Raw genomic sequence first — 14,882 nt, 5'->3', positions numbered from 1 at the left:
TGTTGTTTGTATGCTTCAAGCCACCCAGAGAATATACCACCACCACAATTGGAGAGAGGTTGCAACACTGGAAAAAGTGCAAAAAAATAGCAAGGAGATTTTTGTGGGGGAAAGAGCAACACATCTAAGGGGGAGGAATGTCTGTGCACGAGTTAAAGGCAATTATCTACAAAGAACTTTATTTAACAGGGACGAGACATGAATATAGACTTAACCAGCTAGATTTACCTAATTAATGTCCTGAGTATATGATTTATTTACTTGCCACTCTGTTATGCAGCTGACTTAATGCTGTCCTCATTCTTTTAAGGATGAGCTTTTCTTTACTGATTATATTTGGAATGAGTTTTGTTAAGTTCCGTAACAGCAACAATAATTCTTGGTGCTTTAAAATGGCAGCCTGGAAATGGAGACATGGGAAATATCCTCAAATGCACCAATGAAGAACCAGCTTCAGTTATTTAAATTATTTATATATAAAATAATCCATGTAGAAGTAGGAGAGACCAACTGAAGGAGAAATTGCTTTTAGCCTTTGTCATTTGTCAAGACAGCTTGTTTTGGGGTTTTGTAATGCAATAATATGGTGGGACCCCTTATCCACGGTATCAGTATCTGTTGATTCTTTTTCCTGTGATGTGAAAATATTAAAAATATTAAAAGAAAAATCCTAGAAATATATATTTCCAAAGATGACATTACCATAACTGGCCACTAGAGAAAGCCAGAGGCCATGCTACATATAATATTCACTTTCTGAACAGTGTTCACTATAATTTGTGTTTTCAGCATTTGTGGGTGGGGGTTTGGAATTGATCCCCCGCAGATATGGGGGTTCTACTGTAGTCAGTTTATTTGGAGTGAGTTTGGAACAGGCATGTACACCATCTTTAGGGAAATGTGCAAAAATCAGACTAAATCTGGGCAATTTGTACAATTACAGAGTGACTCCAGGGACAGAATAATAACACACTGGATCCTTCATCTTTCATGTGGAATTTAGAGACTCCAGAAGATGGGAAACGATTTGAACTGTAGAACTTGAAAATCATTCAGTAGATTGGACTGCCGGTGGTAAAGGAGGTGGTGAGTGGCTGCTGATCATCCAATTAACTTCCAGATCTCCCTTGGACACTCCTACTACTGATTTCGCTATGCAAAATATATCTCAGCTATTTCATGGGTCTGTACAGCAAAGAGAAAGGCTTGCCCCACTTTTCAAATACTTTATTTTCCCATTCTAGAATATTCTTTTTTTCCTTTGTTCTCTCACTGTACTCGATTTACTCTATTTTGCTGGAATATTAGTACCCAGTTATGACTGAGGGTGCGTGATTGTGTAAAGGTGACCGTTATAAGGATTTTGAGTGGGCAACTCATGTAATTAGGGTGCCACATAGCAGCCTGTCCCGGACCATAGCCATTTTGTATTTTTATAGAGATCTGGAAACACACACATTTCCTAAAGAGTAGAGGATGGGTCAGTCCTGCTCTGTGTGCCCTTCATTTGGGAAAGGTCTGAATCATGATCAAAACCACATTTACAATTGCCTTTTGAATGCCAGTAATGGCATAATCTTGACTCTAAATGGTGCTCTAAGACAACTATGAACCGACACTGCATTCAGGCAAAACTATTCAACAGAGAATGGTCCAGTTTCTCAAAAAAGAGCAAATCTCAACTCCTCTATAATAGATTCCAGATTCATCTAGGCTCTAGCGCTATGTTCAATAAGCACACGAACATCTCAGACAGACACCTCTTTGCCTGGTTTGTTATCTATTTCCGCAGTATTCAGATTCTGCAACGACTCCCCATTGACGGAACCCAAAACTGATGATTCGTTAAAAGCAGGCTGCCTTGAGTGAGTCAGCAAAACTGACTGGGCGAGATGTCAGAAATTTGTCTCTTAGCCATAGACCACAATGAAAGCAGAGACAACCTCCAACAGTACCCAGCTTCTGATCAGGAAATATTAAAGGATAGTGCCTCTAAGGACAACATGGGCACCTCTTCCTTCCCCTTGAACATTTGTTTCATTTGTTTGCTTGAAATAGTTTTACCTTTTGTTTCTCCAAAAAGAGGATCCAAGGCAGCTGTCATCATTAAACAATATTAAAAGCTAAAAATGCAGTAGTAAATTATTCAAATAGTCAAGAATTAATAACATTGCATTAAAAATGTTAGGTTAAAAATGTTGCAGGAAAAATAGACTTAGAAGTTACAAAATATTAACTGTTCCATTTATTGTCTCCTAGATCAGGTGTTCTTAACCTTGGGTTACTCAGGTGTTTTTGAACTGCAACTCCCAGAAGCCCCAGCCAGCAAAGCTAGCAGTGAAGGCTTCTGGGAACTGCAGTCCAAGAACACCTGGGCTCCCCAAGTCAGTCTCTAAGGAAAAGCCTGCTTGAAGAGAAAGGTATTCGCCTGCTTGTGGAAGGATAGCAGAGATGGGGCACCAGCTGCATGAATTGCCCCAGACTGCAATGCCTGCTGCTTTGTATAAGAATATTCTGCAATAGATGGATGGCTTCCATCTTTTTAAACAATTAGAGAGACTGCCTGTACCTGCTGTGTGTGTATGTGTGTGCTCTTTGTTTCTCAAAGAGAAAAGCCAATAATTACATTTTACACAAATTACAGATAGCTGCATGGGGCAGAAGAACTCTGTTTTGCTGTTGATTGGAGGTAAGAGATTTCCTGAGTCTCCTTAAAATTTCCTGCTGAAGTTTAAATCGGCGAGAACCAGGAAATGTAGTGAGTGTTCTATCCACCTTTAACTCTTGGTGGCAGTAGCATCCAGGCTGTCAGGCAAAGAGGTGGGTGGGTGTTTTCCCCCCTCCCTCCTTCTACTGCCTGGTCTTTTTAAAGGGGAAGCTATGGGCGGAAAAACTGAAGCTGGAGATTAACACAGGAGTGTTTTTTTTAAACTGGGAGTAGTTCAAATAAATGCACCTTAAAGCAATTTTAAAAAGAAGAGTGGAATAGGTGAATGATGGTCGGTAAGAGTTAGGATTTGGAAATGTCCCTTCTCTGGAACTAGAGTGCCCAAAATTCTGGGAGCTGCAGGGCAGAAAAGTAACTTTTCTAGGCTCTGAGAAGAGCATTATTAAGAGGAATCAAGGACAGAAAATGCACAGATATAGGAAGGAGAATCAAGGATGGGTTTAGTACCTCTATGCTAAAGCTCAGTGCCAACTTTTGGCTGTTTCCCAAATTCTCATTGCAAGAGTTATTGTATTTCCCATCTTTAACCACTGGTTTCTACTGCTGAGTTTGTCGCATGGCTCTGTGTAGCATCTAGCTGATGGGCCGAAGGCAGATGCAACTTTCCAGTGCCTGAGCAGACAGACCTGTGCGGAAATCACCCTCTCCATTCTCCAGAAAACCACTTGATGGCGCTCAAGTTCCTGCTAGCTAGTGCATTGAAAGGCATGGGATGAATCAGCAACCATGTTTGCCTGTTGTGATAAAAACAAGTAACTTTATAGTCGGCAGAACTGTTGGAAAGCTCTGATGTCTTCATTTGCTCTTTTATGGGCGAAAAGCAGTTTAGATCAGGCTTCCTCCAACCTGAGGCCTCTTAGATGTTCTAGAATACAACCCCCATCATCCCCCAGGTGGCCTGAGTGATCCAAAGGGGTTCGGGAGAACAAGAAACCATTGTCATCAACATCATCATCTTAGAATTGCAGAACAGGAAAGGACCCGGTGGATCATTGAGCCCAGCCCCTGAAGGAGGCACAGGGGAGGAATCAAACTCCCAACCTCTGACTCTGCAGACACCCCAGCCACTGAGCTATAAATTCTCAATCAGTTCTGATTATACTGGTTTAATTACCCTTTAGGAGCAGTGCAATCTGGAGCTTATGATCAGCTCACTAGATCCAATTTAGTATCATGCCAATGTCTTTATCCAGATACCTAAGCCACTGAGCTATCTAGGGCAGTGGTCCCCAACCTTGGGCCTCCAGATGTTCTTGGACTACAACTCCCAAAAGCCTTCACCACCACCTCTGCTGGCCAGGATTTCTGGGAGTTGAGGTCCAAGAACATCTGGGGGCCCAAGGTTGGGGACCACTGATCTAGGGGTTAGAACGCAGCACAGCGAGTGCAGGAGGAACCCATTCACTGATATGGAATGGGATGCTGGTACCTTGGACAACTTTTGAGGTGTCTATGTGGCCTTAGAATTCATCACAGTCTTGATTGTTCATCTTCCCTTTTCTGCCTGCCTTTGAAGAGCTCCATGAAAGAGCAACCTGGCTAAATAGGCAGGCGTGAGCCACTCTCCTTTCTTGCCATTGGAAAAGCATCTTCTTGTATTGGCTGCTTTGTCCTTGGGAGGATTATCCCCGTGCTTCCCCCTCCCCCACTTTTGAAACTGGAATCCTAATCAGGAGGTCTACTTAGGCTATTGATCCATCAGTGTAATGTCTGCATAAGCCATTTCCTGCCACCTCCTTTGGAGAACTGACATTTCCCAAATAAGGGATTCATTTCTATCAAGGGACCACTTCAGTCTCTAGCCTTCTCAGCAGTAGCTGCTTAAGCACGAGTGTGATATTTGAAATAGTTATTACTCCTCTCCTGGCCTATACAAAGACATTTTGCTGCCTGAGGCAAAGGATGAGATGGTGTTCTTCCCACCATCCATATATGGAATGTAATCATACTGGTAGGTAAACCTTACTTTCACACCATCTTCCACTGTACTTGAGGACAGCACACTAGGTCACAAGGCACAAACAGTGTGGGACTGATCCAGAAGCTAAGCAAACTACCATTTAGGATGGTGGTGCCCAACCCAGGTGTTTTTGGACTGCAGCTCCCGGAAGTCTTCACCACTAACAGTGCTGGTTGGCGTTTCTGAGAGTTGCAGTCCAAGAACACCTGGGTGACCCAAGATTGGGAATCAGTGGTTAGGGTCCCAGATTATTACTGGTCTCTAAATCAAGGATTGGGGACTGGTTTAGCTGGTCTCTAAATCAAGGATTGACTGGTTTGGCTGCCACGACCATTGGCTTTGAAAAGGGTTACTGACTGTTTATTTGTCACTCCAACCTAAATGGTTTAAAACTTGACTTCACAAAGAGGTGGCTTTCGTTATACCGTCATACCCATGAACTGAGATATGCCGTTGGAGGCATTTTTCAATGTCCCATCACCAGACAAGATGAAGACTTCTGGACATTATAAAGAGCCTTCTTAATGGTGGCAATCTGATCATGGCATATCCTCCCACCTAGTGGTTGAAGGGGCAGCATCAGTTGTCAACTTTCCTCAGAGATTGGAAAGATTACATCTTTTGACTACAACAGCCAGTCGTCCAAAGCCAGCATGGTGATGTCCACCACCTTCTGGGGCAGTCTGTTTCATTGTCAAACCAGAAGTAAGCTAAGACTGGAAAGACCTGCGTTCAAATTCCCACTCAACCTTTCCACTCACATACACAGTTCTGGGCCGTCACTATCCATCAGTCCAAGTTGCTGTGTAGCTAAGCACAGGAGAATGGAGAACCATATCTATCCTCAGCTCCCTGGAGATAACATGGGGTGTTGCAATTTTTAATGTATTTTTAAAAGATTCCAGAGAAACTTTGTTGAGAAATGCAACATCTTCCACTGGAGCCTGCCCTAGACATTTTGGTCCCTGAGACAATTAAATGAATGGCACCAACCCAATAGTGTTGGCTGGAGTGGGAAATGCACTTTTCTTTAACATGAAGGTAGCACATCATCCATTGCATTTGATGGTTTCAAGCTACCTTTCAGGTCAGGGGGGACAGGGCAAGCCCCACTGTCCCCTTCTCCAGCAACACCTTGCTGCCATATCCTAGCCTCTGTCACACAAAGCAACTACCTCGCCTAACAGTAGGGACGGTTCGGTGTTCTTCCCATTCCTTCCCCTGTTCTAAAGATCTGCATAAATATCAGTGCCCAGTCTTTTAAACAGTGAGTTGATCCAAGAAAGTTATCTCCCTGGTCGGTGCAGAGAGAGTTAACAGGAGAGCAAGCTCCTGCAAGGTCTGAACGGTGATGTAAAATCTCACTGCAGCACAGACTGCAGCAGAATCGGGCTGGCCACACCCTGTTTAACATGCAGCCCGTTGCTGCTGCCCTTCAGACAAACCTCTCCTCCACTTCTTTGGCTCTAATCCTGTCTCCCCTCCTGATTTCCAGAGTCATAAATCCAGCTCTCTCTCTCACTTGGGGAGAAAAGAACGAGAAAAGAAAGGCTGACATCATTTGGTGCAATGTCTGGGCTTACAGCATTGGCCTGGGCAGGGTGGGTTGGAAATCAGGAGACAGGGCTTAACTCTCACAGCAAAGGCCTTCAAAGGGGGAAAACGTCTCAGTTGCTCTCCTGTTAAATGCAGTAGTCACAGAAATGGTGGCAGGCATGCAGGGTTGTTGTGGATGATGGCTGCAATGCCTCCTAAGTCAGTGTGGCAGTAAAGCCTTGGTCCTGCAGAGGCTATCCATGGTGCTGAAGACCACCTCTTAGCTTGCAAGAGCATTCCAGGGTGCTGGAGACTGCTCCTTAGCTTTTGAGAGCTATCCAAGGTCCTAAATGCTAACCTCTTAGCTCCCAGGAGCTCGCCAATGTGCTGAAGACTGTTCATTAGCTTAGTTGTTGATGATTATCCTTTAGCTTGCATCTAGGGTGCTGAAGCCTGTCCTTTAGAATAGGGCCAGTACCTCTGATGCCTCCTTTAAAGTTTGGGCTGCACTTTGGAGCAGATTTACCCCCAAAACAATGAGACTGACTGAAAACAAGATATAGGATTTTTGGAAACTCACTGATAAATCCTGCACTGTTCCATTCTGTTGCCAATGTATCAACAAGAATGTATCTGCTCAGAGTACCACACGTGTTTCATGTTAGCTACTGGCCATTCACACTCTGGGGCATGGTGGAGATGGTCTGTTCCCATCAGTGCTCACCAGCACAGCCAGGGGTGAGAAATGCTGGAGGCTGCAGAGCTAGAGAAAGTTACTTTGTAGAGTACCCATTTATTAGGATCCACTATTTTTCCACAACAGAGTGCAAGCTTTCAGTTTCCCCAGCACTTTTTATGAGGGTCAGTGGTGCTAGAACAGATGATAGGGATTGTGGCGGTCTAGAAATCTGGGTTGGCTTTTTTTAGCCATGACGTCTGCAATTAAACTTGATCCAGATTCCAAACTGTATTATTTAGGCACCAATTTCTGCCTTCATCAGTCTTTCCATCATACTGCTGCATCTGATGCAGGCATCCTAATATAACGTCCACTTAGGTAGGCAGGGAGGAAGGGAGGAAGGAAGGTCTTCAAAATTGAATCCTTACTGCCCTGTGAAAGTGCTCATAAGATATTTCAGACCCAGCAGTTTTGAGTCTCAGGAGATAGCTTTTGTATTTTTCTCAGGGTACCCAAGATAAAAATATGTAGCCACCTGGGTGGAACAAGTGCTGTCCCTTGTGAATCTAGCTGGCTGTTTGAAAAAAGAAAAAAAAAAAAGGATGAAGCGATTAGCTGGTGGTTTTTAGTCTGCTCTAATTTGATCCTACCCTCTTTCCCTTTATCAACAGTGATAATCAGCCCATAATTTCTGAACCTGACAAATGGGGATGGGGGTGGGATGGCAAATGTCATAACGGTTTCTGCGCATAAATGCTGCAAATCAAATTGAGGGGCCCTCTGCTCATCTTGTTGGATTCCTATAAGATACAAAAATGGACTTTACCAGAAAGATGGCAGATGATATCTCAGCAGAGATTAACAAGATAAAGAGCATGAAGCATGTTGCATCCTGAAACAGCTGTCTGAATGATCGATCACTCCCTCAGATAAACAACAGCCACAGAAATCATATCCTACTTTTTATGAATGCATCTGCAAAACAATATAATAAAAATATTGCACAGATATTCCAGCACAGATGTCCGAAAGTAGTAAGGGTGATGGGAGAAGCTGGCTGTTGCCTGTGATTTTCCTAGCCTGGTATTGGGTGTGGGTGGGAAAGAGGAATCTTACCAGCTAACCTGAATTTGTTGACACTTAGCTGTCACTTCTCCAGTGTTGGGAAGAAGGTGTTTTAGAAGGGAGAAGCAGCAGATGGGAGGAGAGCTTAAGGGAGTTACTTTACCCTTTCCCTCCATCCTCCCCCCCCATGATCTTTCCATAGCCCAATGTTTGGAAATAAAGCCATATCTCAATATGACCAGCCAAAGCGCATTCAAGAACACTCAAAGGTCACTTCTCGCTGGGTTGTTGGGTTTCAAGAGCCTTGTAGCATAGTGGTTAAACTGCTGTACTGCAGCCAGAACTGTGTTCACAAACCGTGGTTTAATCCCAGGTAACCGGCTCCAGGTTCACTCAGCCTTCTGTCCTTCCGAGGTCGGTAAAATGAGTACCCAGCTTGCTGGGGTGTTGGCAATGTGTAGCCTGAATAATTAATTTGTAAACCACCCAGAGAATGCTTGAAGCACTATGGGGCAATATATAAGCAGCACACTTTGCTTTGCTTTTGCAAGTGGTACATGGAGATGTCAGGAAGGGGGGTTTCTTTAGAAGGGAGAAGCTGCTGCCGAGAAAATATTTGCTTAACCTTGTTCCTCCAGGTTTATGGTTTTCATAGTCCTTCTTGGAAGGTAAACATGAGTGCAATTTGCGAGGGTAATTGCTAAGTAAATCTCACAGTGAGAGGGAAAATGGGTTAATCATAGGGAATAACATTCCCACAGTCATCTAACTTGGCCTTATCACCAGAACTATGGTGAGAATTATGGTATTTGTAATCTAGAAAACCCAAAAATCCCATCCCTAATAACTTCAAGCTGGACACTACATTGTTAGTTATGCCACCTGACTTAACATCATTAGCTAAAGAGGTAAAGGTCAAGAAGGTCATCTCCTGGTGGCAATTACTTTTTCTGTCCAATGATAGGTCTTTTCTTAATGCCACATGACTTTCGTAAAGTGTCAGGGCTCATAAACTAGAAAACCCCCAGCTGATACCTCTGTTCCCATTCTCCAAAGCCAGAGGGATATGAAGAAGCCGTTCAGAAATATATAATTCATGGCTGTTACCAGGCAAAACACAAGCTGTGCAAAATGTCTTATGACTTTCGCATCTTTGCTTTAGAAACGCATCCAGGGGCTTGGAAAAAAAAGAGGCAATTTTCTGATGCAGGACTTTATTAATGGCATCTACATTGCAAAAACACACACACACAAAAACAAACCAACAGAGATCATAGAACAGGACGGAGAAAGGGGCTTGATAAACCATTCTCAGCTCTTGAAAGTGTGAATTAATTCCAAGAGGAGGGAGAAAGACATCCAGACAAAATGGAAACAAACAAGCAGACTGCTTTGGTGATCCTGTTTTACCATTTTTTTTTTTGCAGTAACAGTCCCACGACAGAATCGTAGAATAATAGAATAGTGGAGCTGGAAGGGGGCTATAAGGCCACGGAGTCCAACCCCCTGTACAAGGCAGGAATCCAAATAAATGCAGATCTGACAGATGGCTCTCCAATTTTCTCTTGGATGCCTCCAGCATTGGGTTCCATTGTCGTACTGCTCTAACAGTTAGGAAGTTTCCCCTGATATTCAGCCTAAATCTGGCTTCCTGTAGCTTGAGCCCATGATTACGTGTCCTGCACTCTGGGATGATCCAGAACAGATCCTGCCCCTCCTCTGTAGGACAGCCTTTCAAGTATTTGAAAAGTGATATTAGATCACCCCTTAGTCTTCTTTTCTCAAGGCTAAACTTGCCTATCTCCTTCAGTCTTTCCTAACAGGGCTTGGCTTCCAGTCCCCTGATCATCCTTGTTGCCCTCCTCTGAACTTGCTCCAGCTGGTTGGCATCCTTCCTCAAGTACAGTGTCCTGAACTGGATACGGTACTGGAGATGAGTCTTTTAATCAGTGCTGAACAGAGGGGAACTCGCATCTTGCAGGATTTGGTAACTATACTTCTGTTCATGCAGCCTAAAATAGCATTTGCCTTTTTTGCATCCACACCACATTCTTGGCTCATATTCCGCTTGTGATCTACAACAATTTCAAGACCCTTCTCATTTGTACAGCCCCCTGTCCCATCTTGTGCATTTGGGGGGTTTTCCCCCCTAGGGGGTAGAACTTTGCACTTATCCCTGTCGAGTTTCATTTTGTTGTTCGACCTATTTGTTGGGAGGAGAAGCACTCTGCAGCTATTAAGGCCGAAATGGAAAAGTTTGCAGCCCTTCTGACAATGGCTAAGTGGGTTGTTGTCATATATGTATCTCGTGGCTCTCAGCCTCCGAGATTCAAGGGGTTAAGTCTAAGACTTGAGGAGTAGGGCTTCTTTGATCAAGGGCTAGAGTCTGGCCATTTGGTAGTTTTTGGAAAGGACCAACATATAAACAGGGCTGTATTTGACCTTTGTAGAAATCAGCTCCTATATAATTTCCTCCTGTCCTGCTTGAGTGATGGAAATTTTTTTGAATGCAAGAGCCGGTGGTTCTAGAATTCCCAGGTAGATAATGCCCTTTATCAATATTCATTCCACTTATGTTCTTTGTATTAAAAATGTACGAGTCAGCTCCGATGGCAAAAGGCAGTCTCAAAGTGACAGGCAAAAGAGAAATGGCAACAACCGAACGACAAACCCCACATCTGTGTAATAACATAAATTCAGGAAAATGGATGTGGGTCCACAGCCTGCTAAGCAGAATGCAGAGAAGAGGAAACAGTAACAAAGCCTTGCAATTATTGTACAAAGAGATTTTTTTTAAATCCTGGAGCTTTTGGGGGTTTTTTGCTAGGAGTATTAAAAAGAATATGAATTGCAGATTGTGTCTGCCTTCCAACAGCTTGATAATTGAATGCAAGTTTGATGCATGATGAGCTTTCATTGTCACAGACAGGCTATACAGGGCTTATCTTTTGAAAAGAATAATAAGACTATTTCCATGCTTTGCAGAATGAATGTCAAGAGAAAGGTTCAAGGGACGTGAATGGTACTTTTAAGGCTTCAGGGAAACCCAATAGATGCAAGCCACCTCTGTGAAACTCAAGTCAACTCCAGCCATTCCAAAGGGGAAGGGGACAATGTCGACCTCCAGATGCCATTGGGTGGGTCGGAGGAGAGAATGTCCTCAGAAGGGTAGGACAACCAAGGCTTTGCCCCTAAGCAGTGGTTCCCAAACTCTGCCACAGAGTGCACTGGAGCAGTGCCAAATCCAGCCAAGGGCACCATAGAATCCACAGAAGCAGTACTTGGGCTGAATTCCACCCCCTGCCTTCTCCCCCACCTCACCCAAAGTATAGTATTGGGGGAGCTGCAGCCAATGATCAATAAGTCTAGGGAGCTGCAAGTCAGAGCATTTAGAATCCATGGCCCCCAGTGAACGGTGAGGACGGTGGAAGCTGTGGCCCTAAAGCAAGAGTGCCCTATATCCACCACTGGACTAGATGATCTCTGAAGGTCCCTTCTGAGTCTGTGATTCTATAAAATGTTGGCTGAACACCCCCCACAAGAAACCTACAAGTGCTCTGTCTCCCTTGGCGGCTTGATGACGCTTTCCCCCATTCCTCTTCCAGTGAGCCTGACATGGGGATAAGCTGTGCCGAAATATAGGCCCCTTTCCCCCAAGGAGGGAGAGGTTAATGTGAAACGGCCAGGCTCCAGCAGTGTTGCGGAACAGGCTTGTTTTATCACTCCCTGCTCAAAGAGGGAAATAATCACTTCCTTCTCCCCCAGGAACCCTCCCGCTGCCCATTCTCCTTTTCCAGGAACCATCTACTTCACGCTCTATAGCCATTGCTGATTCAATGCCCTGGAGAGCTCTCGTGAAAGAGAAAAGCAAGAGGAGGTAGGGGGAAAAATTACTGCAGCAGAGAGACCCTGATTCATCAAACAGGATTACTGCTCCTATAGAAGGGAGGGAATCCATTATCAAAATAAGGAGGGGAGCATGGATTCAATAGGAATACAGTATTTGTAAGGTGGTTTGGGATCATAGCAGCTCAGTGATACAGAGGGAAAAGTGGCTTTTGTTGGGGGTGGGTTGGCAACTTCCTGAAATAAAGTCTGAGGAAGCAGGAGAGCAAGTTTCAATTCACCTGCCTTTTTGCTGAGCTGGGATCGGGAGAGCTGTAAAGGGAAAGCAAATCTCCATGGAGGTGGCGCCAGAGCTGATGCTGCAGAAGTGACTCAGCAGCTTCTGCAGCAAAAAAGCAGAGCAAACAACCACACGCCAAAATAACCATGCGTTCCCTCTTGTTGCTAAGACGGCTTCATCATAGACAGACGGAGTGCGGAGTTACTCTTGAGAAACCAAGATCCTACACACACAGAAAGAAGGGCAGCTGTGAGCATAGGCAAAGTGCATTTTCTTTGCTGCTGAATAACTGAGATTGTCTAGCAGACAAGAGGTGGGTAGGTGGATGCTTTGCCCATAAAACTTCTGCCTGCTCCTTACTCTTAAGTAACTGCTGCAACTCAAAGACATCTCGAATGGATTTCCATTCAAGTGCGAATCAAGGGAGACTGTACTGAGATAAACTGAGGAATCTCCCCCAATTAATCAAGTCTCTCAGGATGGATGGAAAGAGTGCCCCTGTGCATGTGAAGACTGCACTTCTGAACAAAGAAGGGTGGGAATTTTGTTTGGTCAATTCTGGTTTTTTAAAAGCCCTCCCAATCTTTGCCAGTTTCTTCATGAGTTGAGAAAGAATGTGAGACTTGAAATAGGACTCTGCACCAGTTTTGGCTGAAGTTCAGATTTCTAACCAAATCAACCTGGTTCAGCCTGATTTGTAGAAGGTCCAGACTGAAGTGGAATGGTCTGATTTGGAGGGGAAGCCAAGTGAAGCAAGCCCATAATCAGGCACAAACTGAATCACAAAGAGGAACAAATCTCTTCGGCTTGTTAGGTTTTTTTTCCCTTCGTCTTTCTTTTAAAGCAAAATGTGAGATATTTAGTACACAAACCCCAGAAGCTAGCTGTCTGAATTTTGACAAGTTTACTTCCTTCTTCAAGGTTTATCATGTCACCAGATTTTGTGTATATCAGTGCAAAGCAAACAAACAAACAAACAAACACAAGATGTAGCCTTTTCAGTTTTCTAATGGAAGTCAGTGGAAGGCTAGCAATCTGATCTGGGGCACACGTTGAATCCGATGGAGTTCAGATTGCTCCATTCCAGACCAAATCAGGATACATGTTGGAGGCCCAAGTCAGTTGCCAAACTGACCCAGAGGATCTGTGCGCAACCGGAATATAAAACCTTTGAATGTGCAGGAAAGCAAAAAACCAACAGATTCCAGCACTGTTATTCTTTTTCTTTTTCTTTCTTTCTTTTTCTTTCTTTCTTTCTTTCTTTCTTTCTTTCTTTCTTTCTTTCTTTCTTTCTTTTTTGAGTTTTCAGATCCTCGAAATCTGACTGTGGGGGCCAGAGATTGGAAGTTTGATTTCCCCCACGGGGCCTCCTTGACAGGAGCTGGATCCCGTGATCCATCAGGTCCCTCTAGCTCTGCAGGTCTAAGATTATGATTCTCAATCTGGCTCTGAAACTCTTTGTGTTCATCCAGTGATGCTTATGATGGCTGAACTGGGGTGTCCATCTCTTTTCTTCCACTATGATCTTTGTCTTTAACAGCTAGAGGGCAGGCATGTACAGCATGGTCCCATCTTCACTGAGAAACCACTCTGCCTGTAGAATTCAGCAAGTGCAGGTGTCTGAGTGTTTTGCTCATTTCATTTTACACACACACACACACACACACACACACACACACACACACACACACACACACACACACACACACACACAATTTGAGGGGCTCCCCCTGCTTGGATGAGCAGTATACCACGTATACCAGTGGTACTTCAACATCCAGAAATCCTGGCCAACACAGCTAGTGGGGAAGGCTTCTAAGAGCTGCAGTCCAAGAACATCCAGGGACCTAAGACTGGGAACCACTGATGTACACAAATGCTTGTATAGGCTTGGGATGTTAATGATCCAGAGGCTATGGCGTTTTTACAAAAGACGTTCTTACGCTTTGCATAATGTTTGGCCAATGCTGATTCAGCTGCCCACCCTTGTTGCCATGTTCTGGGCCAGGAGGTATTCTGGAGTGGATTTTGTCACCTTGTTAATTAGTAGTGTTGTTGCTGGCATTAGTGGATGGGGGGGAAATAGTACTGTTAATGGGCAAAACCCTGTTCATGCAGGCATAAGGTAGTTAGGTCTGCATAAATATGCTGGAAGTTATGCCCAGCAACAAGGGACAGTGGAATTCAGTTGTGCAATGGTTTGTCCCAAATGCACCATGTGTGGGTAGATTTTCTGCCCCAACATTATCATAAGTCAACTCATACCTATGTAGTGATGCAGAAGGATTTTGTCAATCACAGGTCTAAGCAGCTTGGGACTAACCTACTTCTGGGTGTGCCTCTCCCCACATACACCTCTCTCCATAAGCTAGAATCTGCTGGGGGCTTTTTCTGTGTTCCATCACTGAGAGTACAGTAGGCCCTCCCTATCAGCGGAACCAGCATCTACTGATTCACTTATCTGCTGCTTGAAAATACTAAATAAAGGGGGATGTTTATCAGAACTGGCCACTAGAGAGAGACAAGAGACCATGCAGTGTATTGTGTTCACTACTTCCCACGTTTTTCAGCATTCATGCAGGGGAGGGGAGGCTTGGAATCAACGCCCCCCCCCCAAAAAAATGATACTGTGGTCTTACTGTCACATGCAGAGGAGAAATTTCCCAGTTGCAACACCTGGATCATGCCCTCCCCTTGTGGACTGGACATTTTCTTTAGTTTGGTGCCAAGTTGAACTCTTGTCTGTCCACCTGAACATTTGGCCCTAAGAGAGCAAGGTTTGGTCTCC

This window comes from Pogona vitticeps, chromosome 8 (genome assembly GCF_051106095.1).
Source record: "Pogona vitticeps strain Pit_001003342236 chromosome 8, PviZW2.1, whole genome shotgun sequence".
Lineage (NCBI taxonomy): Eukaryota > Metazoa > Chordata > Lepidosauria > Squamata > Agamidae > Pogona > Pogona vitticeps.
This window is presented reverse-complemented; position numbering follows the sequence as displayed.